At 51.6% G+C, this 23,246-nt stretch overlaps 10 non-coding genes and 2 pseudogenes across 10 annotated transcripts; all 12 read left to right on the top strand.

Moving 5' to 3' along the window:
* On the top strand, positions 1–177 carry LOC115186160 (uncharacterized; annotated as a pseudogene).
* Positions 178–1,032: 855 nt separating this feature from the next.
* LOC115186179 (U5 spliceosomal RNA) lies at positions 1,033–1,149 on the top strand. The gene has a single exon (XR_003875637.1). It is a non-coding gene; the product is annotated as a U5 spliceosomal RNA (small nuclear RNA).
* A 5,687-nt stretch (positions 1,150–6,836) lies between these two features.
* On the top strand, positions 6,837–7,015 carry LOC115186185 (uncharacterized; annotated as a pseudogene).
* A 947-nt stretch (positions 7,016–7,962) lies between these two features.
* On the top strand, positions 7,963–8,077 carry LOC115186184 (U5 spliceosomal RNA). Its single transcript, XR_003875642.1, has one exon. It is a non-coding gene; the product is annotated as a U5 spliceosomal RNA (small nuclear RNA).
* Positions 8,078–10,525: 2,448 nt separating this feature from the next.
* On the top strand, positions 10,526–10,714 carry LOC115186162 (U2 spliceosomal RNA). Its single transcript, XR_003875621.1, has one exon. It is a non-coding gene; the product is annotated as a U2 spliceosomal RNA (small nuclear RNA).
* Positions 10,715–11,635: 921 nt separating this feature from the next.
* On the top strand, positions 11,636–11,751 carry LOC115186183 (U5 spliceosomal RNA). Its single transcript, XR_003875641.1, has one exon. It is a non-coding gene; the product is annotated as a U5 spliceosomal RNA (small nuclear RNA).
* Positions 11,752–14,128: 2,377 nt separating this feature from the next.
* LOC115186161 (U2 spliceosomal RNA) lies at positions 14,129–14,315 on the top strand. The gene has a single exon (XR_003875620.1). It is a non-coding gene; the product is annotated as a U2 spliceosomal RNA (small nuclear RNA).
* A 912-nt stretch (positions 14,316–15,227) lies between these two features.
* On the top strand, positions 15,228–15,345 carry LOC115186182 (U5 spliceosomal RNA). The gene has a single exon (XR_003875640.1). It is a non-coding gene; the product is annotated as a U5 spliceosomal RNA (small nuclear RNA).
* Positions 15,346–17,719: 2,374 nt separating this feature from the next.
* On the top strand, positions 17,720–17,902 carry LOC115186181 (U2 spliceosomal RNA). The gene has a single exon (XR_003875639.1). It is a non-coding gene; the product is annotated as a U2 spliceosomal RNA (small nuclear RNA).
* Positions 17,903–18,794: 892 nt separating this feature from the next.
* LOC115186178 (U5 spliceosomal RNA) lies at positions 18,795–18,911 on the top strand. The gene has a single exon (XR_003875636.1). It is a non-coding gene; the product is annotated as a U5 spliceosomal RNA (small nuclear RNA).
* Positions 18,912–21,372: 2,461 nt separating this feature from the next.
* On the top strand, positions 21,373–21,559 carry LOC115186157 (U2 spliceosomal RNA). The gene has a single exon (XR_003875618.1). It is a non-coding gene; the product is annotated as a U2 spliceosomal RNA (small nuclear RNA).
* Positions 21,560–22,455: 896 nt separating this feature from the next.
* Positions 22,456–22,572, top strand: LOC115186177 (U5 spliceosomal RNA). The gene has a single exon (XR_003875635.1). It is a non-coding gene; the product is annotated as a U5 spliceosomal RNA (small nuclear RNA).
* The last annotated feature ends 674 nt before the right edge of the window (positions 22,573–23,246 follow it).

The raw sequence follows: 23,246 nt of genomic DNA, 5'->3' as shown, positions 1-23,246 counted from the left end.
ATTATTTTTTCTAAAAAAAAAAAAAATCTGTTCTTATCAGTTTAATATCTGATATGTCCCCCATCGGGGACTACATATTAAATGGATTTTCGAACAGGGAGTCGGAAATGGGGCTTGCTCCATCCGCTCCACGCATCGACCCGGTATTGCAGTACCTCCGGGAACGGTGCAACACTTCTCTCTCATTGTCAGGAAAAAGAAATACACAAAGCTATGTAAAACAGCTAGCAGAAGAAGAGAAGGAATGAAAAAAGAAGAATCATCCAAACTGAAACAAGGGCGAAGCCCCCTTCATGGGGTCCCCCTTTTCCCGCCATTTTACTTTAAAAAAAAAAAAAAAAAAAAAAAAACATTGGCCAGGATTGTGTGTGTGTGTGTGTGTCTGTGTGTCTGTGTGTGTCTCTGTCTGTGTGTGTGTGGGTGTCTGTGTGTGTCTGGTGTGTGTGTGTGTGTGTCTCTGTGTGTGTGTGTGTGTGTGTGTGTCTGTGTGTGTGTGTCTCTGTCTGTGTGTGTGTGTGTGTGTGTGTGTGTGTGTCTCTGTGTGCTGTGTGTTGTGTCTCTGTGTGTGTGTCTGTCTGTCTGTCTCTGTTTTTGCCCCCCCCAAAAATACAATCACTTCACCAGGATTGTCTGTCTGTCTGTCTGTCTGTCTGTCTGTCTGTCTGTCTGTCTGTCTGTCTCTGTTTTTGACCCCCCCAAAAAATACAATCACTTCACCAGGATTGTCTGTCTGTCTGTCTGTCTGTCTGTCTGTCTCTGTTTTTGACCCCCCCCAAAAAATACAATCACTTCACCAGGATTGTCTGTCTGTCTGTCTGTCTGTCTGTCTGTCTGTCTGTCTGTCTGTCTGTCTGTCTGTCTGTCTGTGTTTTTGACCCCCCCAAAAAATACAATCACTTCACCAGTGTCTGTCTGTCTGTGAATTTTTACCCACAGCCCTCAAACTTGGAAGAGTGGGTTCGGGAACCACCCGCGGGCACCCGGCCTAGAGTGCACAGTGTGTGTCTCGGGCCCCGACCTCTGACTTCCATACGACTCTGGTTTCTCTTCATTACGCACAAGCCTTTCGCCTTTTACTAAAGACTTCCGTGGAGAGGAACACTTACGAGTTCAACATATTTTTGGAAGGGCTTTGCTTCTGGCAGAGCCCGGTATCTTGTTTCAAGAGAAATTGACAGAGATGACGCCGAGACTTTTTGCTCAGGCGTTTGACTTGAAGCCGCTGACCGACCGACCGCGACCGGGTATTTTTCCACTCAAAGTAGTCGCTCGGGCAATTGAGTTCAAGCCCGACGACGACTGACGTGTTTTCCGGGCTTTGAACAAATAGTCGCACTAGGCTTAAAGAGCTAGTGACTTAAAGACGCATTAGCGACTTGTTAAAAAAAACACCCGCCTGTCACCAGGGAAGCGTCGGGTGGGGAGGAGACAACTTTTGCCAAACCGCTGAGGTCTGCCGAGACCCCCGGGGGCCCGGCGGGTGCAGGGGGTCAATTTGTGGGTTATCGCTTCTCGGCCTTTTGGCTCAGATCAAGCTTGGTACCCGAGGTGCCCCAAAGCCCGCTGAGCCAGAAGGTCGAAGGAAGGCAGGAGGGAGGAAAATTTTGTTGTTTTTGTTTATAGGAATCCGGATTTTCCGATGTCCTTTTCCCTTTGGCTTCTTTTTAAGAGAGCTTTTTCTTGACGTCATGGAGAGAAGTACACAGAACAGGACGGTTCCGGGAGTCGGATTGGCAAACACGGTCAGATTTGCCTGGAAAGACAAGGAGGTTGAGCAATTCGGGAGAGAAACATTTGCAAGAACCATCCTGATGGGAAGCCTAAAATTGATGGTAAAAGATGTCCTCTGCCTCCAGGGTAACCCGATGGAGAGGGCATACGATGTGACCTGCTACACGGAGGAAAAACATGATGAAATCATGAAGAAAGTGAAGGCAGTGGAAGGAGAAAGGCCTATGTGCCATTATGAAGTTACGAGCCTGGCGAGGAACAGCTTCAGGGTTGTAACAGTAACTATGTATAACCCGCATGTCAAGGACGAAGAGGTGAGGGCCTTTCTAGGGCGGTATATGGACAAGGTCTCCTCAGCAAGGCTCCTCAGGGACTCCCTGGGGTTTTGGAATGGGAGAAGAGGGTTCCAGGCCCTACTCAGGGAGGACCCAAAGGGACAGGGTGGCTACCCCCATCCCTCCCGCTATGTTCTCCCTGGGGGCTGACAGGGGGACGTTGTTTACGCACGTCAGCCCCCATTTTGCAGGCGTTGTATGGCCTACGGTCATATCCTCGCCTCGTGCAGCACAAAAAAGTGCAGAATTTGTGGATCTGCGGAGCACGAGGCGAGGGACTGCGACGAGCCTAAGGCGTGCCACGGGTGTGGCTCGTCAGCCACCCTGTGGCGGGAGTGCCGGCTCGTCAGAGGTCATACGCGTCTGCAGCTGGGGGGGGAGCAGGAGCGGGGGATGGGGGAAGAAGAGTGGGAAGAAGGACATCACAGGAAAAGGACCAGAGACAAGAACGGAAAGAAGAGGAGCAAGGGAGCGACAGCAGGAGGGCAAGGGAAAAAGAGACACGGGAGCAGAAGGGAAGGAATCGAAAGGAAGAAAGGAGTGGAGGAGCGAGAGACAGTGACCAATGGAGGGACGATGGTGATGGAGGGGGTGCCGGTGGCGGGGGAGGAGGAGGAGGAGGAAGGGGCTGTGAGGGAGTGGGGGGGACAGCATGTCGAGCGCCCTCGTGGAAGAGATGAGAGGAATGGTGGAGGAGTGGCAGGGAAGGGGGGGTGTCTCCCCTTTACCTCCAACTCTAGGAAGAAGTTAAGAAGAGGGGGTGCTCGACTGGCAGTGAAAGGGAGGGGGGGGTGGAGGGGGTTGCCAAGCGAGGATGGGGGAGGGAAAGGTGTCCTTGACCTTGCTGGACTCCTTAGCCCCTCCGTGTTGGGTGGAGGGGGACCCCCAGGGGCGTGGCCCAGTGTCGGGTGTCTGGGGGGGGATCTCAACTCCTCTTTGAGGAGATGGGGTCCCCTACTCTAAACCTGGACTCTTACAGGGAGAGAGGAATGGAGGGTGGTGGTGAGGAACCCAGGGTGCAGAGCACACCGAGGCCAAACACCATACCTGCATCCTGGGTTGGAGAGATGGAGGAGGACGGGGGGACGTCAGGAGAGGAGAAGACGTCCCCGCCGGATGAGAAGGAGCAGGGGAGCATCAGGTGAGCCTCCTGTTTTTTGTGATTGTTTTGGTATTTTTTGGAAAAGTAATGGTTTTTGTTTTTGTTTTTGGTTATAATAGAACCTTATGTTGAATTTGTTTAGTTTAAATGTAGGGTTTAAGGGATTATGTTAAAAGGAGGGCGGCTTTTAGTTTTTTAGAGGGGGTGGGTTTGATGTTTGTTTTTTACAGGAGGTTCACCTAAGGGATGGAGGGGATGTCGTGAGGTTTAGTAGGGAGTGGGATAAGGGGGAGTCATTTGGGGTATAGGTGGGGTTTCACTCTACGGGGGTGGGGATTTTGTTTGGGAATAGGGAGGTTAGAGTAGAGAGTACTTTTGTTGTAATGCAGGGGAGGGTGTTGGGGGTGGATGTCACTTTTAGGGATAGTAGGTATAGGTTAGTGGTGGTGTATGGGCCACAGGTGGCGGCAGACAGGAGGGAGATGGTGGACTGTCTGGCGCCCCTGTGTGTCACAAATAGGCACTTGGTGATAGGAGGGGATTTTAACATAGATTTAGGGTTAGCGGGGGATAGTAGTGCAGGCGCCATCACCGGGCTAATGGCTTGCCATGGCCTGGTTGATGGAGGCCTGCACACTACTCCGACAATGGCTGGTCCCACATGGCGCAACTCTCGGGGGGTTGCGCGGAGGCTCGATTACATTTTTCTATCTAGGTCTTTGGGTCAGTTGTCTGGGGCGGCTGTTGCCTGTGTTCTTCTCGGATCACGACGGGGTGCTCCTGCAGGTGGGGCCACCAGTCTGCCTCTTCGGGTAGGGGGTACTGGAAATTAGATCGGGATGTGCTGGAGGAGCAAGCTTTCGTTGACGCCTTTTTTGGTTTCTTTCGGGGGCTTGAAGGCCTCCGGTCCATGTGGCGAGGGGGTGTTAGAGTGGTGGGATTTAGTTAAGGTAAGGATTAGGGCTTTTATAATAGGATATTGTAAGAGGAAAAAAAGGGAGGAAAGGAGGGAGGTGGATCGTATCCAAAGGTTGATTGAACTAGAGTACGAGGCAGGCAACCTCGGCGCGTCAATTGACTGGGAGAGATCCACAGCCCTGAAGGCGCAGCTCAGGGAGCTGCAGGAGCGGAAGGCTCGAGCTTTCCTGGAGCGTGCGCATAATGGCTTTCTAGAACATAATGAGAATTGTTCCGCTATGTTCTTTAAGTCGGTTAGGGGCAGACAGAGTAGGAAGATAATGCATGGGGTGAGGAAAGAAGATGGTAGCATAGTTAGAAAACCGGAGGAAATGGTCAGGGTAACAACTGATCATTTCCGAGGTTTATTTAAAGAGAGGGTAATAGATGTAGAGCAGGGAAATGTGTTTTTAGAACACTTGTCCCGGCGATTGCCGGAGGACATTAGAGATGTGATGGAGGCTCAGATCTCCCTCGAGGAGGTTGAGAGCGCTCTCAGGAGGATGGGAAAAGGGAAGGTGCCTGGGATGGATGGGCTGCCGGCCGAGTTTTACCTCAAGTTTTGGGGTATACTTGGACCAGTGGTCCTCGAAGTCTTGAAGGCCATCCTTGAGACGGGGGTCCCGGGGGGATCAATGGCTGTCGGTGTGCTGTCACTTCTTTATAAGAAGGGGGAAGCAACCGACCTGGGCAACTGGCGGCCGTTGACCATGCTGTGCGTAGATTACAAGCTACTTGCAAAGGTTTTTAGCAGACCGGTTGCGCACAGCCCTTCCCTACGTCGTCCATGAGGATCAGACGTGCGGGGTAGAGGGTCGCTCGATCAGATGGAACCTACAGTTGATCAGGGACTCCATCGCTTGGGTAGAAGATAGGGGGCTGCCTTTAATGGTAGCAGCGCTTGATCAGGCGAAAGCCTTTGATCGCGTGAATAGATCCTTTCTATTCAGGGGTGTTAGGTAGATTAGGATTTGGGGAGAAGTTTATAGGATGGATCCGTACATTATATGTCGGAGCGGGGTGCCGAGTTAGCGTAAACAGTCACTTAGGTGACGTTTTTGACCTCTCGTCTGGGGTCAGGCAGGGATGCCCGCTCTCGGCTCTCCTCTTCGTTCTGTACATGGAGCCTCTGGGGGCTGCCATTAGGGCAGACACAGGGGTGGAGGGCTTGCTGATCCCTGGAAGTGGCGGTCTCCGTGTCAAGTTGACACAGTACGCCGACGACACATCCTTGCTGCTTTGCAAGGACTCGTGCCTGACAAGGTCCCTTGACATTATTGGGGACTTCACCCGAGCGTCGGGGGCGGTTCTTAACCACGCGAAGTCTTTCCGTTAAGTTTTTCGGAAGATGGAGTGGTAGGACGGATGTGCCCGGAGGGTTATCTCTCTGTAACGGGGCCCTGAGGATACTCGGGGTCCATTTTGAGACCTCCGGCTCAGCGACGCTGAACTGGAACATGGGCATCGCAGTGGTACAGAAGAAGCTAGCGATGTGGAGGGCTAGGTCGTTGTCCTTTTTAGGCAAGGTCCTGGTTCTCAAGGTGGATGTATTGCCATCTCTATTGTACTTGGGCGTACATCTATCCATTGCCGGCTTGTTTGAGGAGGCATCTAGTGAGGCTGGTGTTTCAGTTCATGTGGGGTGGCAGGTACGAGTGGGTCGCCAGGGCACGCATGATCTGTCCCATCGGGGAGGGAGGTAGGGGGGTACCACATCTCCCCCTCAAGCTGGACGCCATTTTTTGTTTCGTTTCTGTTGACGGAGCTTGCTCAGCCAGTACTACACCCGTCCGGTTACCTCCTGCGGGTGTTCTTCTCGTAGCAGGCGAGAAGCGTAATGGTGTGGTCTAACACGGGTCCTCGGGCGGAACAGCTGCCGTGGCACTTTGGCCATGGCGGCCAAGTGGCTGCGTGCCACACCCGAGGTTGAAGTCGCCCGAGTAGGTTTAGATCACAGGCACCTGTACGAGGAGGTCAGACGGGCAGTAAGTCCGCACCTGTAGTGGGCATCCCGGCGGTGGTCTGGGAGGGAGTGCAGGCGCGGGGTCTAGACAACAGGCTCAAGGACCTGAATTGGTTGAGCCTCCACAAGTGTTTGCCGGTACGCTCCACCATGTACCGGCATAGCTTGGCGCGATCCCCCACCTGCCCAAGACCTTCTTGTGGCAGGGAGGAGACTGTGCGTCATGTCTTTTGGGACTGTGCCATTGCCGGAGTAGTATGGGCAAAGGCACGGGTGTTGTTAGGAAGGGTAAGAGGGGATTTTGTATTGACGTGGGCTAGGCTAGAGAGAGGTGTAGGGAGAGCGAGGGGGACGGATAGGGATAGGTTTCTGCTCTGGCTTCTCATGAGCCTCTTTAAGCGGGGGCTGTGGGAAGCCAGGCAGAACATGGTTAAGACAGGGAGAGATTGTGGGGTGGAAGGCATAGTGAGGAGGGTGGAAGGAGATCTGAGAGGGAGGATGAAGAGGGAGGAGACGAAGTGGGGGCAGCACGCTGCCCGGGAGAGATGGAAGGGGGGATTAGGGCTGGGGTTATTTTAGATTAGGGACGGGGAGATAGGGAAAGTAGTGCGTAGGATGACGGGGAGGGACGATGCTCCCCTGAGTTTTGTTTTGGGGTATTTGTTTTGTTTTATAAATTAAATAACAGTATTTGAGTTTGAAAGAAATATATGATTTTGTAAAGAATGAATGGTATTGAATGTAATAAATTATTTTTCTAAAAAAAAAAAAAAATCTGTTCTTATCAGTTTAATATCTGATATGTCCCCCATCGGGGGACTACATATTAAATGGATTTTTCGAACAGGGAGTCGGAAATGGGGCTTGCTCCATCCGCTCCACGCATCGACCCGGTATTGCAGTACCTCCGGGAACGGTGCAACACTTCTCTCTCATTGTCAAGGAAAAAGAAATACACAAAGCTATGTAAACAGCTAGCAGAAGAAGAGAAGGAATGAAAAAAGAAGAATCATCCAAACTGAAACAAGGGCGAAGCCCCCTTCATGGGGTCCCCCGTTTTCCCGCCATTTTACTTAAAAAAAAAAAAAAAAAAAAAAAAAAAAAAAACATTGGCCAGGATTGTGTGTGTGTGTGTGTGTGTCTGTGTGTCTGTGTGTGTCTCTGTCTGGTGTGTGGTGTGTGTGTGTGTGTCTGTGGTGTCTGTGTGTGTGTGTGTGTGTGTCTCTGTGTGTGTGTGTGTGTGTGTGTGTCTGTGTGTGTGTGTGTCTCTGTCTGGTGTGTGTGTGTCGTGTGTGTGTGTGTGTGTGTGTCTCTGTGTGTGTGTGTGTGTGTGTCTCTGTGTGTGGTGTGTCTGTCTGTCTGTCTCTGTTTTTGACCCCCCCCAAAAATACAATCACTTCACCAGGATTGTCTGTCTGTCTGTCTGTCTGTCTGTCTTCTGTCGGTCTGTCTGTCTGTCTGTCTGTCTGTCTCTGTTTTTGACCCCCCCCAAAAAATACAATCACTTCACCAGGATTTCTGTCTGTCTGTCTGTCTTCTGTCTGTCTGTCTGTCTGTCTGTCTGTCTGTCTGTCTCTGTTTTTGACCCCCCCCCAAAAAAATACAAATCACTTCACCAGGATTGTCTGTCTGTCTGTCGTCTGTCTGTCTGTCTGTCGTCTGTCTGTCTGTATGCTGTCTGTCTGTCTGTCTGTCTGTCTGTCTGTCTGTGTTTTGACCCCCCAAAAAATACAATCACTCACCAGGATTGTCTGTCTGTCTGTGAATTTTTACCCACAGCCCTCAACTTGCAAGAGTGGGTTCGGGAACCACCCGCGGGCACCCGCGCCTAAGTGCACAGTGTGTGTCTCGGGCCCCGACCTCTGACTTCCATACGACTCTGGTTCTCTTCATTACGCACAAGCCTTTCGCCTTTTACTAAAGACTTCCGTGGAGAGGAACACTTACGAGTTCAACATATTTTGGAAGGGCTTTGCTTCTGGCAGAGCCCGGTATCATTGTTTCAAGAGAAATTGACAGAGATGACGCCGAGACTTTTTGCTCAGGCGTTGACTTGAAGCCGGCTGACCGAACCGACCGACCGGCGTATTTTTCCACTCAAAGTAGTCGCTCGGGCAATTGAGTTCAAGCCCGACGACGACTGACGTGTTTTCCCGGGCTTTGAACAAATAGTCGCACTAGGCTTAAAGAGCTAGTGACTTAAAGACGCATTAGCGACTTGTTAAAAAAAACACCCGCCTGTCACCAGGGAAGCGTCGGGTGGGGGAGGAGACAACTTTTGCCAAACCGCTGAGGTCTGCCGAGACCCCGGGGGCCCGGCGGGTGCAGGGGTCAATTTGTGGGTTATCGCTTCTCGGCCTTTTGGCTCAGATCAAGCTTGGTACCGAGGTGCCCCAGAGCCCGCTGAGCCAAAAGGTCGAAGGAAGGCAGGAGGGAGGAAAGTTTATTGTTTTTGAGTTGCTTCTTTTGAGGAGAGCTTTATTTTTTGAAAGGCATGGAGGGAAATGAGCGGAGCAGGTCGGTTCCGGTTGTCGGATTGGCCAACACGTTGAGATTCGTGTGGAAGGACAAAACGGTGGAGCAATTTGGGAGGGAGACATTCGGGAGAACTATCTTGATGGGTGCGCTCAAGATTGGAGTAAAGGATGTCTTCTGCCTCCAGGGGAATCCAATAGAGGGAGGTTTCGATGTGACTCTGTACACAGAAAAACAGCATGAGGACACGATGCAGAAGGCAAGAGAATTGGAGAAAGTGAAGCCTATGTGCTACTATGCAGTAAAGAACCTGGCGAAGACAAATTTTAGAGTGGTGACGGTTACGATGTATAACCCATACGTGAAAGAAGAAGAGGTAAGGACCTTCCTGGGGAAGTATATGGATAACATCTCCTCAGGAAGGCTCCTCAAGGATTCACTCGGGTTTTGGACTGGGAGGAGAGTATCAAGCTCTTCTCAGGGAAGACCCAAAAGGCCTGGGAGGCTACCTCCATCCGCCGGCGATGTTCTCCCTGGGGGCTGACAGGGGGACGTTGTATTATGCACGTCAGCCCCCGTTCTGCAGGCGTTGTATGGCCTATGGTCATATCCTCGCCTCGTGCAGCACAAAGAAGTGTAGGTATTGTGGATCTACGGAGCACGAGGCGAGGGACTGTGACGCGCCGAAGGCATGTCACGGGTGTGGCATGCTGACGCCCCTGTGGCGTGAATGCCCGGCGCGTCAGAGGTCATACGCGTCTGCAGCGGGGGGGGGAGCGAGAGCCGGGGATGGGGGTAGGAGGGACCAAGGACTGAGTACTGGACCAGAGGGAGCGGACACACGGGTGGAAGAGGAGGAGAAAACGGAAGCGGGAGGAGAAAAGAAGACAACAGCATAGTGGAAACGGAAGGGCAGGAGACTGAAGGAGAGAAGGAGGAGGAAGGAGACAGGAGAGTGGAGGGGCCAGAGAAGACGGCGGTGGAGAGGAAGGAGACGGAGAAGGCAACAGAGAGGAAGGAGACTGGGAAGAAGGAGGTGGAGAAGAGAGAGAGAAAGGAAGGAGACAGGGAAGAAGGTGGTAGAGACAGAAAGGAAGGAGACAGGGAAGAAGGGGGTGGAGAAGAAAGAGACAGAAAGGAAGGAGACAGGGAAGAAGGTGGTGGAGAAGAAAGCGACAGAAAGGGAGGAGACAGAGAAGGCAGAGGTGGCGGGACCAGTAGGAGAAGGAGTGAAGGAGTGGGGGGATAGTAAAGAGGTGAGATCACGGGTGGAGGAACTTAGGAAGATGGTGGGGGGGCTGACGGACACTGTGAAGGAAGCGAGGGGTGGGCTGGCGGATAATATGACCGAAGCGAGGGGGGGGCTGTCGGACGCGGATAGGGATGTTCCCTGGCTGCGCCCTCCACCGATAAAGAGGCCAAAGAAGTGGGAGCGCCCGGACAGTAGGAGGAGGAAGGGTGGTAAAGGGGGGGGGGGGGAGGGGCAGGGGGAGAGGTTGCAGGGCCCTCGTGGGCTCCCTCTTCTTCGTGTTCCTTTACACCCCTAGCAGAGCTGGACCTACCAGGCATGGCCCAGGAATGGGGGATGGAGGAAGGGGCAAGCTTCCTGTTTGGGGGCATGGGATGCTCGGGCCGGAGCCCGGAGGAGGGTGGGGTGGTGGATTTGAGTGGGGGGCACAAGGCACAGAGTGTGGGTGTGCAGGAAATTGGTGTTGTTTCTAGGGGAGAAGGGATGGTGGCCGACGGAGGAGCGTCAGGAGTGGAGGAGGCGTCCCCGTCGGTCGGGGGTATAGGGTGAGTTTCGTTGGGTATTTGTGGGTATGTGTTTTGGTTTGTAGGTGGGAAGGGGAGGGAAGACGAGTTTTTGGTTTGGGGTTTTAGTGTTTGTGTTGAAGTTAAAAATGCCTAGTTTGATTTTTGATTGATACATGGTTTTGTAATGAAAGGCATTGAACGTAATAAATATATTTTGTAAAAAAAAAAAAAAAAAAAAAAAATCTGTTCTTATCAGTTTAATATCTGATTGTCCCCATCGGGGGACTACATATTAAATGGATTTTTTCGAACAGGGAGTCGGAAATGGGGGGCTTGCTCCATCCGCTCCACGCATCGACCCGGTATTGCAGTACCTACGGGAACGGTGGCAACACTTCTCTCTCATTGTCAAGGAAAAAGAAATACACAAAGCTATGTAAAACCAGCTAGCAGAAGAAGAGAGGAATGGAAAAAGAAGAATCATCCAAACTGAAACAAGGGCGAAGCCCCTTCATGGGGTCCCCCCGTTTCCCCCGCCAGTTTACTTAAAAAAAAAAAAAAAAAAAAAAAAAAAAAAAAAACATGGCCTCAGGATTGGGTGTGTGTGTGTGTGTGTCTGTGTGTCTGTGTTGTGTCTCTGTCTGTGTGTGTGTGTGGGGTGTGTCTGTGTGTGTCTGTGTGTGTGTGTGTGTGTGTGTGTGTGTGTGTGTGTGTGTGTCTGTGTGTGTGTGTGTCTCTGTCTGTGTGTGTGTGTGTCTGTGTGTGTGTGTGTGTGTCTCTGTGTGTGTGTGTGTGTGTCTCTGTGTGTGTGTGTCTGTCTGTCTGTCCTCTGTTTTTGACCCCCCCCAAAAAATACAATCACTTCACCAGGATTGTCTGTCTGTCTGTCTGTCGTGTCTGTCTGTCTGTCTGTCTGTCCTGTCTGTCTGTCGCTGTCTCGTTTTTTGACCCCCCCCAAAAAATACAATCACTTCACCAGGATTGTCTGTCTGTCTGTCCTGTCTGTCTGTCTGTCTGTTCTGTCTGTCTGTCTTCTCGTTTTTGACCCCCCCCAAAAAATACAATCACTTCACCCAGATTGTCTGTCTGTCGTCTGTCTGTCTGTCTGTCTGTCTGTCTGTCTGTCTGTCTGTCTGTCTGTCTGTCTGTGTTTTGACCCCCCCAAAAAATACAATCACTTCACCAGGATTGTCTGTCTGTCTGTGAATTTTTACCCACAGCCCTCAAACTTGGAAAGGAGTGGGTTCGGGAACCACCCCTTGCACCCGGCCTAGAGTGCACAGTGTGTGTCTCGGGCCCCGACCTCTGACTTCCATACGACTCTGGTTTCTCTTCATTACGCACAAGCCTTTCGCCTTTTACTAAAGACTCCGTGGAGAGGAACACTTACGAGTTCAACATATTTTTGGAAGGGCTTTGCTTCTGGCAGAGCCCGGTATCTTGTTTCAAGAGAAATTGACAGAGATGACGCCGAGACGTTTGCTCAGGCGTTTGACTTGAAGCCGGCTGACCGAACCGGCCGACCGGCGTATTTTTCCACTCAAAGTAAGTCGCTCGGGCAATTGAGTTCAAGCCGACGACGACTGACGTGTTTTCCGGGCTTTGAACAAATAGTCGCACTAGGCTTAAAGAGCTAGTGACTTAAAGACGCATTAGCGTACTTGTTAAAAAAAACACCACGCCTGTCACCAGGGAAGCGTCGGGTGGGGAGGAGACAAACTTTTGCCACACCGCTGAGGTCTGCCGAGACCCCGGGGGCCCGGCGGGTGCAGGGGGTCAATTTGTGGGTTATCGCTTCTCGGCCTTTGGCTCAGATCAAGCTTGGTACCGAGGTGCCCCAAGCCCGCTGAGCCAGAAGGTCGAAGGAAGGCAGGAGGGAGGAAAGTTTATTGTTTTGGTTTGTTTCAACGGACGTTTAATTTGCCTCTCTTTTTCAGTTTTTTTTTTCTGTTTTGAAGAGAGCGAGGGCTGGAGTAGAGTGCGCCAAGCTCCTTGCGGAGATGGCGCAAGTCCTTCAGGGAGGGCCGGTCCCTAGGACAGGCCAGGCAAATTACGATACGCTTTGCTTGGAGGGAGAAGACGATGGGCCGTTTGACAGAGATGCAGTTGGGGAGGAACATTGTGATTGGAATCCTGGACTGAAGTGGAGGATGTGTTCTACTCTACAAGACAATCCATTGGAAGGAGGTATGAGTTGGTACTGTACACAGAAGGGAAGCACGATGACATTTTGAGAAAAGTGAGAGAAGTGGAAGCGGAGAGGCCGATGTCGCTCTACGTTGTAACCAGCTTGGCGAGGAGTAATTTCCGGGTTGTAAATGTAAATATTTACAACCCTTACGTTAAAGATGAGGAGGTGAGGGCCTTTCTGGGGAGATACATGGATAGTGTCTCCTCAGGAAGGCACCTCAAAGATTCCCTGGGCTTTTGGACTGGGAGGAGGGGTTCCAGGCCCTCCTAAGAGAGCCCAGAAGGATTGGGTGGATACCTCCATCCTCCGGCGATGTTCTCCCTGGGGGCTGACAGGGGGACGTTGCATTATGCCCGTCAGCCTCCGTTCTGCAGGCGTTGTATGGCCTACGGTCACATCCTCGCCTCGTGTAGCACAAGGAAGTGCAGGTATTGTGGATCTGCGGAGCACGGGGCGAGGGACTGTGACGCGCCGAAGGCATGTCACGGGTGTGGCATGTTGACGCACCTGTGGCGTGAATGCCCGGCGCGTCACCGGTCATACGCGTCTGCAGCTGGGGGGGGAGCGAGAGCCGGGGATGGGGGAAGAAGAGGAGGGGACAGAGAGCCAGGAACAGGCACGGAGGAGAGGGACGCACGGCGGAGGAGAAGGAAAGAGCGACAGCAGAGCAGAAGAGGAAAAGGAAGAAATGGACATAGTGGAACCGGAAAGGAAGGAGGCTGAAAGAGAGGGGAGCAGGAGGCTGAAAGAGAGGAGGACCAGGAGGATGAAGGAGAGAAGGTGCTGGGAGGAGAGGTTGAAGGAGAGAGGAGCAGGAGGCAGAAGGAGAAAAGGAGCAGGAGGAGGAAGGAGACATGAGAGTGGAGGGCAAGAGAAGAAGGCGGTGGAGAGGAAGGAGATGGAGAAGGAAACAGAGAGGGAGGAGATTGAGAAGACGGCGGTGGAGAAGAAGGAGATAGAAAGTAAGGAGACAGAGAAGGTAACGAGAGCGAAGGATTGGGTGAACACTGAATGGGAGGAATAAAAAGTCGCAAGATGTGGAAGAGTATGAAAATCTTTTGCCGGCAACTAAACATTACAGGAAGTCAAAGAGGAAGGAGAGCTTGAGGGGGAGGTGTGGAGAAAGAGGGGGGGGAGGCAGATCAGGGGGGAGGGGAGGGGGAGGGTTGCAGAGACCCTCGGGGCTCCCTCTTCCTTCTCCTTTATACCCCTGTCTGAACTGGACCTCACAGGAATGGCCCAGATTGGGCGAGTGAGGGAGGCTTAAGCTCCCTGTTTAGGGGCATGGGGTCCCCGGGCCGGAGTCGGGAGGAGGGGGGAGTGGTAGATTTGAGTGGGGGGCCAACGAGGCACAGAGTGTGGGTGTGCCGGTAGTGTGTTGTTTCAAGGGAGAGGGAATGTGGGCGACGGGGGGAGGGCGGTGGAGCGTCAGAGGTGGAGGAGGCGTCCCCGTCGGGTCGGGAGTATAGGGTGAGTGTTTTTTTGGTTATTTTTATATGGGTATGGGTTTTGGGTTTGGTTATTGATGAATAGTTTTGAATGTCTATTTTCGTGTTTATTGGAATTGTGTTTGAATTTATTGAGTGGTGGAAAATTTTGGTTGGTTTTGAACGTAATAAATATATTTTCTATAAAAAAAAAAAAAAAAAATCTGTTCTTATCAGTTTAATATCTGATATGTCCCCCATCGGGGTGACTACATATTAAATGGATTTTTTCGAACAGGGAGTCGGAAATGGGGCTTGCTCCATCGCTCCACGCATCGACCCGGTATTGCAGTACCCATCCGGGAACGGTGCAACACTTCTCTCTCACTTGTCAAGGAAAAAGAAATACACAAAGCTATGTAAACAGATAGCAGAAGAAGAGAAGCAAATGAAAAAAGAAGAATCATCCAAACTGAACAAGGGCGAAGCCCCCTTCATGGGGTCCCCCGTTTTCCGCCACTTTTTACTTTAAAAAAAAAAATAAAAAAAAAAGAAAAAAAACTTGTGCAGGATTGTGTGTGTGGTGTGTGTGTGTCTGTGTGTCTGTGTGTGTCTCTGTCCTGTGTGTGTTGTGTGTTGTGTGTGGTGTGTTGTTGTGGTGTGTGTGTGTGTCTCTGTGTGTGTGTGTGTGGTGGTGTCTGTGTGTGTTGTGTGTCTCTGTCTGTGTGTGTTTGTGTGTGTGTGTGTGTCTCTGTCGTGTGTGTCTGTTGTGTGTGTGTGTGTGTGTGTCTCTGTGTGTGTGTGTCTGTCTGTCTGTCTCTGTTTTTTGACCCCCCCCAAAAAATACAATCACTTCACCAGGATTGTCTGTCTGTCTGTCTGTCTGTCTGTCTGTCTGTCTGTCTGTCTGTCTGTCTCTGTTTTTGACCCCCCCCCAAAAATACAATCACTTCACCAGGATTGTCTGTCTGTCTGTCTGTCTGTCTGTCTGTCTGTCTGTCTGTCTCTGTTTTTGACCCCCCCCAAAAAATACAATCACTTCACCCAGGATTGTCTGTCTGTCTGTCTGTCTGTCTGTCTGTCTGTCTGTCTGTCTGTCTGTCTGTCTGTCTGTCTGTGTTTTTGACCCCCCCAAAAAATACAATCACTTCCCCAGGATTGTCTGTCTGTCTGTGAATTTTTTACCCACAGCCCTCAAAACTTGGAAGAGTGGGTTCGGGAACCCACCCGCGGGCACCCGGCCTAGAGTGCACAGTGTGTGTCTCGGGCCCCGACCCCTCTGACTTCCATACGACTCTGGTTTCTCTTCATTACGCACAAGCCTTTCGCCTTTACTAAAGACTTCCGTGGAGAGGAAACACTTACGAGTTCAACATATTTTTTGGAAGGGCTTTGCTTCTGGCAGAGCCCCGGTATCTTGTTTCAAGAGAAATTGACAGAGATGACGCCGAGACTTTTGCTCAGGCGTTTGACTTGAAGCCCGGCTGACCGACCGACCCGACCGGTCGTATTTTTCCACTCAAGTAGTCGCTCGGGCAATTGGATGTTCAAGCCCGACGACGACTGACGTGTTTTCCGGGCTTTGAACAAATAGTCGCACTAGGCTTAAAGAGCTAGTGACTTAAAGACGATTAGCGACTTGTTAAAAAAAACACCCGCCTGTCACCAGGAAGCGTCGGGTGGGGAGGAGACAACTTTTGCCAAACCGCTGAGGTCTGCCGAGACCCCGGGGGCCCGGCGGGTGCAGGGGTCAATTTGTGGGTTATCGCTTCTCGGCCTTTTGGCTCAGATCAAGCTTGGTACCGAGGTGCCCCAAAGCCCGCTGAGCCAGAAGGTCGAAGGAAGGCAGGAGGGAGGAAAGTTTATTGTTTTGGTTTGTTTCACGGACGGTTTAATTTGCCTCTCTTTTCAGTTTTTTTCTGTTTTGAAGAGAGCGAGGGCTGAGTAGAGTGCGCCAAGCTCCTTGCGGAAGATGGCGCAAAGTCATTCAGGGAGGCCGGGTCCCTAGGACAGGCCAGGCAAATACGATACGCTTTGCTTGGAGGGAGAAGACGATGGAGCCGTTTGACAGAGATGCATTTGGGAGGAACATTGTGATTGGAATCCTGGGACTGAAGGTGGAGGATGTGTTCTGCCTACAAGACAATCCATTGGAAGGAGCGTATGAGTTGGTACTGTACACAGAAGGGAAGCACGATGACATTTTGAGAAAAGTGAGAGAAGTGGAAGCGGAGAGGCCGATGTCGCTCTACGTTGTAACCAGCTTGGCGAGGAGTAATTTCCGGGTTGTAAATGTAAATATTTACAACCCTTACGTTAAAGATGAGGAGGTGAGGGCCTTTCTGGGGAGATACATGGATAGTGTCTCCTCAGGAAGGCACCTCAAAGATTCCCTGGGCTTTTGACTGGGAGGAGGGGTTCCAGGCCCTCCTAAGAGAGGACCCAGAAGGATTGGGTGGATACCTCCATCCTCCGGCGATGTTCTCCCTGGGGGCTGACAGGGGGACGTTGCATTATGCCCGTCAGCCTCCGTTCTGCAGGCGTTGTATGGCCTACGGTCACATCCTCGCCTCGTGTAGCACAAGGAAGTGCAGGTATTGTGGATCTGCGGAGCACGGGGCGAGGGACTGTGACGCGCCGAAGGCATGTCACGGGTGTGGCATGTTGACGCACCTGTGGCGTGAATGCCCGGCGCGTCACCGGTCATACGCGTCTGCAGCTGGGGGGGGAGCGAGAGCCGGGGATGGGGGAAGAAGAGGAGGGGACAGAGAGCCAGGAACAGGCACGGAGGAGAGGGACGCACGGCGGGAGGAGAAGGAAAGAGCGACAGCAGGAGCAGAAGAGGAAAAGGAAGAAATGGACATAGTGGAACCGGAAAGGAAGGAGGCTGAAAGAGAGGAGGAGCAGGAGGCTGAAAGAGAGGAGGACCAGGAGGATGAAGGAGAGAAGGTGCTGGGAGGAGAGGTTGAAGGAGAGGAGGAGCAGGAGGCAGAAGGAGAAAAGGAGCAGGAGGAGGAAGGAGACATGAGAGTGGAGGGGCAAGAGAAGAAGGCGGTGGAGAGGAAGGAGATGGAGAAGGAAACAGAGAGGGAGGAGATTGAGAAGACGGCGGTGGAGAAGAAGGAGATAGAAAGTAAGGAGACAGAGAAGGTAACGAGAGCGAAGGATTGGGTGAACACTGGAATGGGAGGAATAAAAAGTCGCAAGATGTGGAAGAGATATGAAAATCTTTTGCCGGCAACTAAACATTACAGGAAGTCAAAGAGGAAGGAGAGCTTGAGGGGGAGGTGTGGAGAAAGAGGGGGGGAGGCAGATCAGGGGGGAGGGGAGGGGGAGGTTGCAGGACCCTCGTGGGCTCCCTCTTCCTTCTCCTTTATACCCCTGTCTGAACTGGACCTCACAGGAATGGCCCAGGATTGGGCGAGTGAGGGAGGCTTAAGCTCCCTGTTTAGGGGCATGGGGTCCCCGGGCCGGAGTCGGGAGGAGGGGGGGAGTGGTAGATTTGAGTGGGGGGCACGAGGCACAGAGTGTGGGTGTGCCGGGTAGTGGTGTTGTTTCAAGGGGAGAGGGGATGGTGGCCGACGGTGGAGCGTCAGGAGTGGAGGAGGCGTCCCCGTCGGTCGGGAGTATAGGGTGAGTGTTTTTTGGTTATTTTTATATGGGTATGGGTTTTGGGTTTGGTTATTGATGAATAGTTTTGAAATGTCTATTTTCGTGTTTATTGGAATTTGTGTTTGAATTTATTGAGTGGTGGAAAATTTTGGTTGGTTTTGAACGTAATAAATATATTTTCTATAAAAAAAAAAAAAAAAATCTGTTCTTATCAGTTTAATATCTGATATGTCCCCCATCGGGGGACTACATATTAAATGGATTTTTCGAACAGGGAGTCGGAAATGGGGCTTGCTCCATCCGCTCCACGCATCGACCCGGTATTGCAGTACCTCCGGGAACGGTGCAACACTTCTCTCTCATTGTCAAGGAAAAAGAAATACACAAAGCTATGTAAAACAGCTAGCAGAAGAAGAGAAGGAATGAAAAAAGAAGAATCATCCAAACTGAAACAAGGGCGAAGCCCCCTTCATGGGGTCCCCCGTTTTCCCGCCATTTTACTTAAAAAAAAAAAAAAAAAAAAAAAAAACATTGGCCAGGATTGTGTGTGTGTGTGTGTGTGTGTCTGTGTGTCTGTGTGTGTCTCTGTCTGTGTGTGTGTGTGTGTGTGTCTGTGTGTGTCTGTGTGTGTGTGTCTCTGTGTGTGTGTGTGTGTGTGTGTGTCTGTGTGTGTGTGTCTCTGTCTGTGTGTGTGTGTGTCTGTGTGTGTGTGTGTGTGTGTCTCTGTGTGTGTGTGGTGTGTGTGTCTCTGTGTGTGTGTGTCTGTCTGTCTGTCTCTGTTTTTGACCCCCCCCAAAAAATACAATCACTTCACCAGGATTGTCTGTCTGTCTGTCTGTCTGTCTGTCCTGTCTGTCTGTCTGTCCTGTCTGTCTGTCTGTCTCTGTTTTTGACCCCCCCCCAAAAAATACAATCACTTCACCAGGATTGTCTGTCTGTCTGTCTGTCTGTCTGTCTGTCTGTCTGTCTGTCTCTGTTTTTGACCCCCCCCAAAAAATACAATCACTTCACCAGGATTGTCTGTCTGTCTGTCTGTCTGTCTGTCTGTCTGTCTGTCTGTCTGTCCTGTCTGTCTGTGTTTTTGACCCCCCAAAAAAATACAATCACTTCACCAGGATTGTCTGTCTGTCTGTGAATTTTTAACCCACAGCCCTCAAACTTGGAAGAGTGGGTTCGGGAACCACCCGCGGGCACCCGGCCTAGAGTGCACAGTGTGTGTCTCGGGCCCCGACCTCTGACTTCCATACGACTCTGGTTTCTCTTCATTACGCACAAGCCTTTCGCCTTTTACTAAAGACTTCCGTGGAGAGGAACACTTACGAGTTCAACATATTTTTGGAAGGGCTTTGCTTCTGGCAGAGCCCGGTATCTTGTTTCAAGAGAAATTGACAGAGATGACGCCGAGACTTTTTGCTCAGGCGTTTGACTTGAAGCCGGCTGACCGACCGACCGACCGGCGTATTTTTCCACTCAAAGTAGTCGCTCGGGCAATTGAGTTCAAGCCCGACGACGACTGACGTGTTTTCCGGGCTTTGAACAAATAGTCGCACTAGGCTTAAAGAGCTAGTGACTTAAAGACGCATTAGCGACTTGTTAAAAAAAACACCCGCCTGTCACCAGGGAAGCGTCGGGTGGGGAGGAGACAACTTTTGCCAAACCGCTGAGGTCTGCCGAGACCCCCGGGGGCCCGGCGGGTGCAGGGGTCAATTTGTGGGTTATCGCTTCTCGGCCTTTTGGCTCAGATCAAGCTTGGTACCCGAGGTGCCCCAGAGCCCGCTGAGCCAAAAAGGTCGAAGGAAGGCAGGAGGGAGGAAAGTTTATTGTTTTTGAGTTGCTTCTTTTGAGGAGAGCTTTATTTTTTGAAAGGCATGGAGGGAAATGAGCGGAGCAGGTCGGTTCCGGTTGTCGGATTGGCCAACACGTTGAGATTCGTGTGGAAGGACAAACGGTGGAGCAATTTGGGGAGGGAGACATTCGGGAGAACTATCTTGATGGGTGCGCTCAAGATTGGAGTAAAGGATGTCTTCTGCCTCCAGGGGAATCCAATAGAGGGAGGTTTCGATGTGACTCTGTACACAGAAAAACAGCATGAGGACACGATGCAGAAGGCAAGAGAATTGGAGAAAGTGAAGCCTATGTGCTACTATGCAGTAAAGAACCTGGCGAAGACAAATTTTAGAGTGGTGACGGTTACGATGTATAACCCATACGTGAAAGAAGAAGAGGTAAGGACCTTCCTGGGGAAGTATATGGATAACATCTCCTCAGGAAGGCTCCTCAAGGATTCACTCGGGTTTTGGACTGGGAGGAGAGGATATCAAGCTCTTCTCAGGGAAGACCCAAAAGGGCCTGGGAGGCTACCTCCATCCGCCGGCGATGTTCTCCCTGGGGGCTGACAGGGGGACGTTGTATTATGCACGTCAGCCCCCGTTCTGCAGGCGTTGTATGGCCTATGGTCATATCCTCGCCTCGTGCAGCACAAAGAAGTGTAGGTATTGTGGATCTACGGAGCACGAGGCGAGGGACTGTGACGCGCCGAAGGCATGTCACGGGTGTGGCATGCTGACGCACCTGTGGCGTGAATGCCCGGCGCGTCAGAGGTCATACGCGTCTGCAGCGGGGGGGGGAGCGAGAGCCGGGGATGGGGGTAGGAGGGACCAAGGACTGAGTACTGGACCAGAGGGAGCGGACACACGGGTGGAAGAGGAGGAGAAAACGGAAGCGGGAGGAGAAAAAGAAGACAACAGCATAGTGGAAACGGAAGGGCAGGAGACTGAAGGAGAGAAGGAGGAGGAAGGAGACAGGAGAGTGGAGGGGCCAGAGAAGACGGCGGTGGAGAGGAAGGAGACGGAGAAGGCAACAGAGAGGAAGGAGACTGGGAAGAAGGAGGTGGAGAAGAGAGAGACAGAAAGGAGGAGACAGGGAAGAAGGTGGTAGAGACAGAAAGGAAGGAGACAGGGAAGAAGGGGGTGGAGAAGAAAGAGACAGAAAGGAAGGAGACAGGGAAGAAGGTGGTGGAGAAGAAAGCGACAGAAAGGGAGGAGACAGAGAAGGCAGAGGTGGCGGGACCAGTAGGAGAAGGAGTGAAGGAGTGGGGGGATAGTAAAGAGGTGAGATCACGGGTGGAGGAACTTAGGAAGATGGTGGGGGGGCTGACGGACACTGTGAAGGAAGCGAGGGGTGGGCTGGCGGATAATATGACCGAAGCGAGGGGGGGGCTGTCGGACGCGGATAGGGATGTTCCCTGGCTGCGCCCTCCACCGATAAAGAGGCCAAAGAAGTGGGAGCGCCCGGACAGTAGGAGGAGGAAGGGTGGTAAAAGGGGGGTGGGGGAAGGGCAGGGGGGAGAGGTTGCAGGGCCCTCGTGGGCTCCCTCTTCTTCGTGTTCCTTTACACCCCTAGCAGAGCTGGACCTACCAGGCATGGCCCAGGAATGGGGGATGGAGGAAGGGGCAAGCTTCCTGTTTGGGGGCATGGGATGCTCGGGCCGGAGCCCGGAGGAGGGTGGGGTGGTGGATTTGAGTGGGGGGCACAAGGCACAGAGTGTGGGGTGTGCAGGAAATTGGTGTTGTTTTCTAGGGGAGAAGGGATGGTGGCCGACGGAGGAGCGTCAGGAGTGGAGGAGGCGTCCCCGTCGGTCGGGGGTATAGGGTGAGTTTTCGTTGGGTATTTAATGTGGGTATGTGTTTTGGGTTTGTAGGTGGGAAGGGGAGGGAAGACGAGTTTTTGGTTGGGGTTTTAGTGTTTGTGTTGAAGTTAAAAATGCCTAGTTATGATTTTTGATTGATACATGGTTTTGTAATGAAAGGCATTGAACGTAATAAATATATTTTGTAAAAAAAAAAAAAAAAAAAAAAATCTGTTCTTATCAGTTTAATATCTGATATGTCCCCCATCGGGGGACTACATATTAAATGGATTTTTCGAACAGGGAGTCGGAAATGGGGCTTGCTCCATCCGCTCCACGCATCGACCCGGTATTGCAGTACCTCCGGGAACGGTGCAACACTTCTCTCTCATTGTCAAGGAAAAAGAAATACACAAAGCTATGTAAAACAGCTAGCAGAAGAAGAGAAGGAATGAAAAAAGAAGAATCATCCAAACTGAAACAAGGGCGAAGCCCCCTTCATGGGGTCCCCCGTTTTCCCGCCATTTTACTTTAAAAAAAAAAAAAAAAAAAAAAAAAAAAACATTGGCCAGGATTGTGTGTGTGTGTGTGTGTGTCTGTGTGTCTGTGTGTGTCTCTGTCTGTGTGTGTGTGTGTGTGTGTGTGTGTCTGTGTGTGTCTGTGTGTGTGTGTGTGTGTGTCTCTGTGTGTGTGTGTGTGTGTGTGTGTCTGTGTGTGTGTGTGTCTCTGTCTGTGTGTGTGTGTGTCTGTGTGTGTGTGTGTGTGTGTGTCTCTGTGTGTGTGTGTGTGTGTGTCTCTGTGTGTGTGTGTCTGTCTGTCTGTCTCTGTTTTTAACCCCCCCAAAAAATACAATCACTTCACCAGGATTGTCTGTCTGTCTGTCTGTCTGTCTGTCTGTCTGTCTGTCTCTGTTTTTGACCCCCCCCAAAAAATACAATCACTTCACCAGGATTGTCTGTCTGTCTGTCTGTCTGTCTGTCTGTCTGTCTGTCTGTCTGTCTGTCTCTGTTTTGACCCCCCCCAAAAAATACAATCACTTCACCAGGATTGTCTGTCTGTCTGTCTGTCTGTCTGTCTGTCTGTCTGTCTGTCTGTCTGTCTGTCTGTCTGTGTTTTTGACCCCCCCAAAAAATACAATCACTTCACCAGGATTGTCTGTCTGTCTGTGAATTTTTACCCACAGCCCTCAAACTTGGAAGAGTGGGTTCGGGAACCACCCGCGGGCACCCGGCCTAGAGTGCACAGTGTGTGTCTCGGGCCCCGACCTCTGACTTCCATACGACTCTGGTTTCTCTTCATTACGCACAAGCCTTTCGCCTTTTACTAAAGACTTCCGTGGAGAGGAACACTTACGAGTTCAACATATTTTTGGAAGGGCTTTGCTTCTGGCAGAGCCCGGTATCTTGTTTCAAGAGAAATTGACAGAGATGACGCCGAGACTTTTTGCTCAGGCGTTTGACTTGAAGCCGGCTGACCGACCGACCGACCGGCGTATTTTTCCACTCAAAGTAGTCGCTCGGGCAATTGAGTTCAAGCCCGACGACGACTGACGTGTTTTCCGGGCTTTGAACAAATAGTCGCACTAGGCTTAAAGAGCTAGTGACTTAAAGACGCATTAGCGACTTGTTAAAAAAAACACCCGCCTGTCACCAGGGAAGCGTCGGGTGGGGAGGAGACAACTTTTGCCAAACCGCTGAGGTCTGCCGAGACCCCCGGGGGCCCGGCGGGTGCAGGGGTCAATTTGTGGGTTATCGCTTCTCGGCCTTTTGGCTCAGATCAAGCTTGGTACCGAGGTGCCCCAAAGCCCGCTGAGCCAGAAGGTCGAAGGAAGGCAGGAGGGAGGAAAGTTTATTGTTTTGGTTTGTTTCACGGACGGTTTAATTTGCCTCTCTTTTCAGTTTTTTTCTGTTTTGAAGAGAGCGAGGGCTGAGTAGAGTGCGCCAAGCTCCTTGCGGAGATGGCGCAAAGTCCTTCAGGGAGGCCGGTCCCTAGGACAGGCCAGGCAAATACGATACGCTTTGCTTGGAGGGAGAAGACGATGGAGCCGTTTGACAGAGATGCATTTGGGAG

This window comes from Salmo trutta, unplaced genomic scaffold (genome assembly GCF_901001165.1).
Source record: "Salmo trutta unplaced genomic scaffold, fSalTru1.1, whole genome shotgun sequence".
Lineage (NCBI taxonomy): Eukaryota > Metazoa > Chordata > Actinopteri > Salmoniformes > Salmonidae > Salmo > Salmo trutta.
This window is presented reverse-complemented; position numbering and strand designations above follow the sequence as displayed.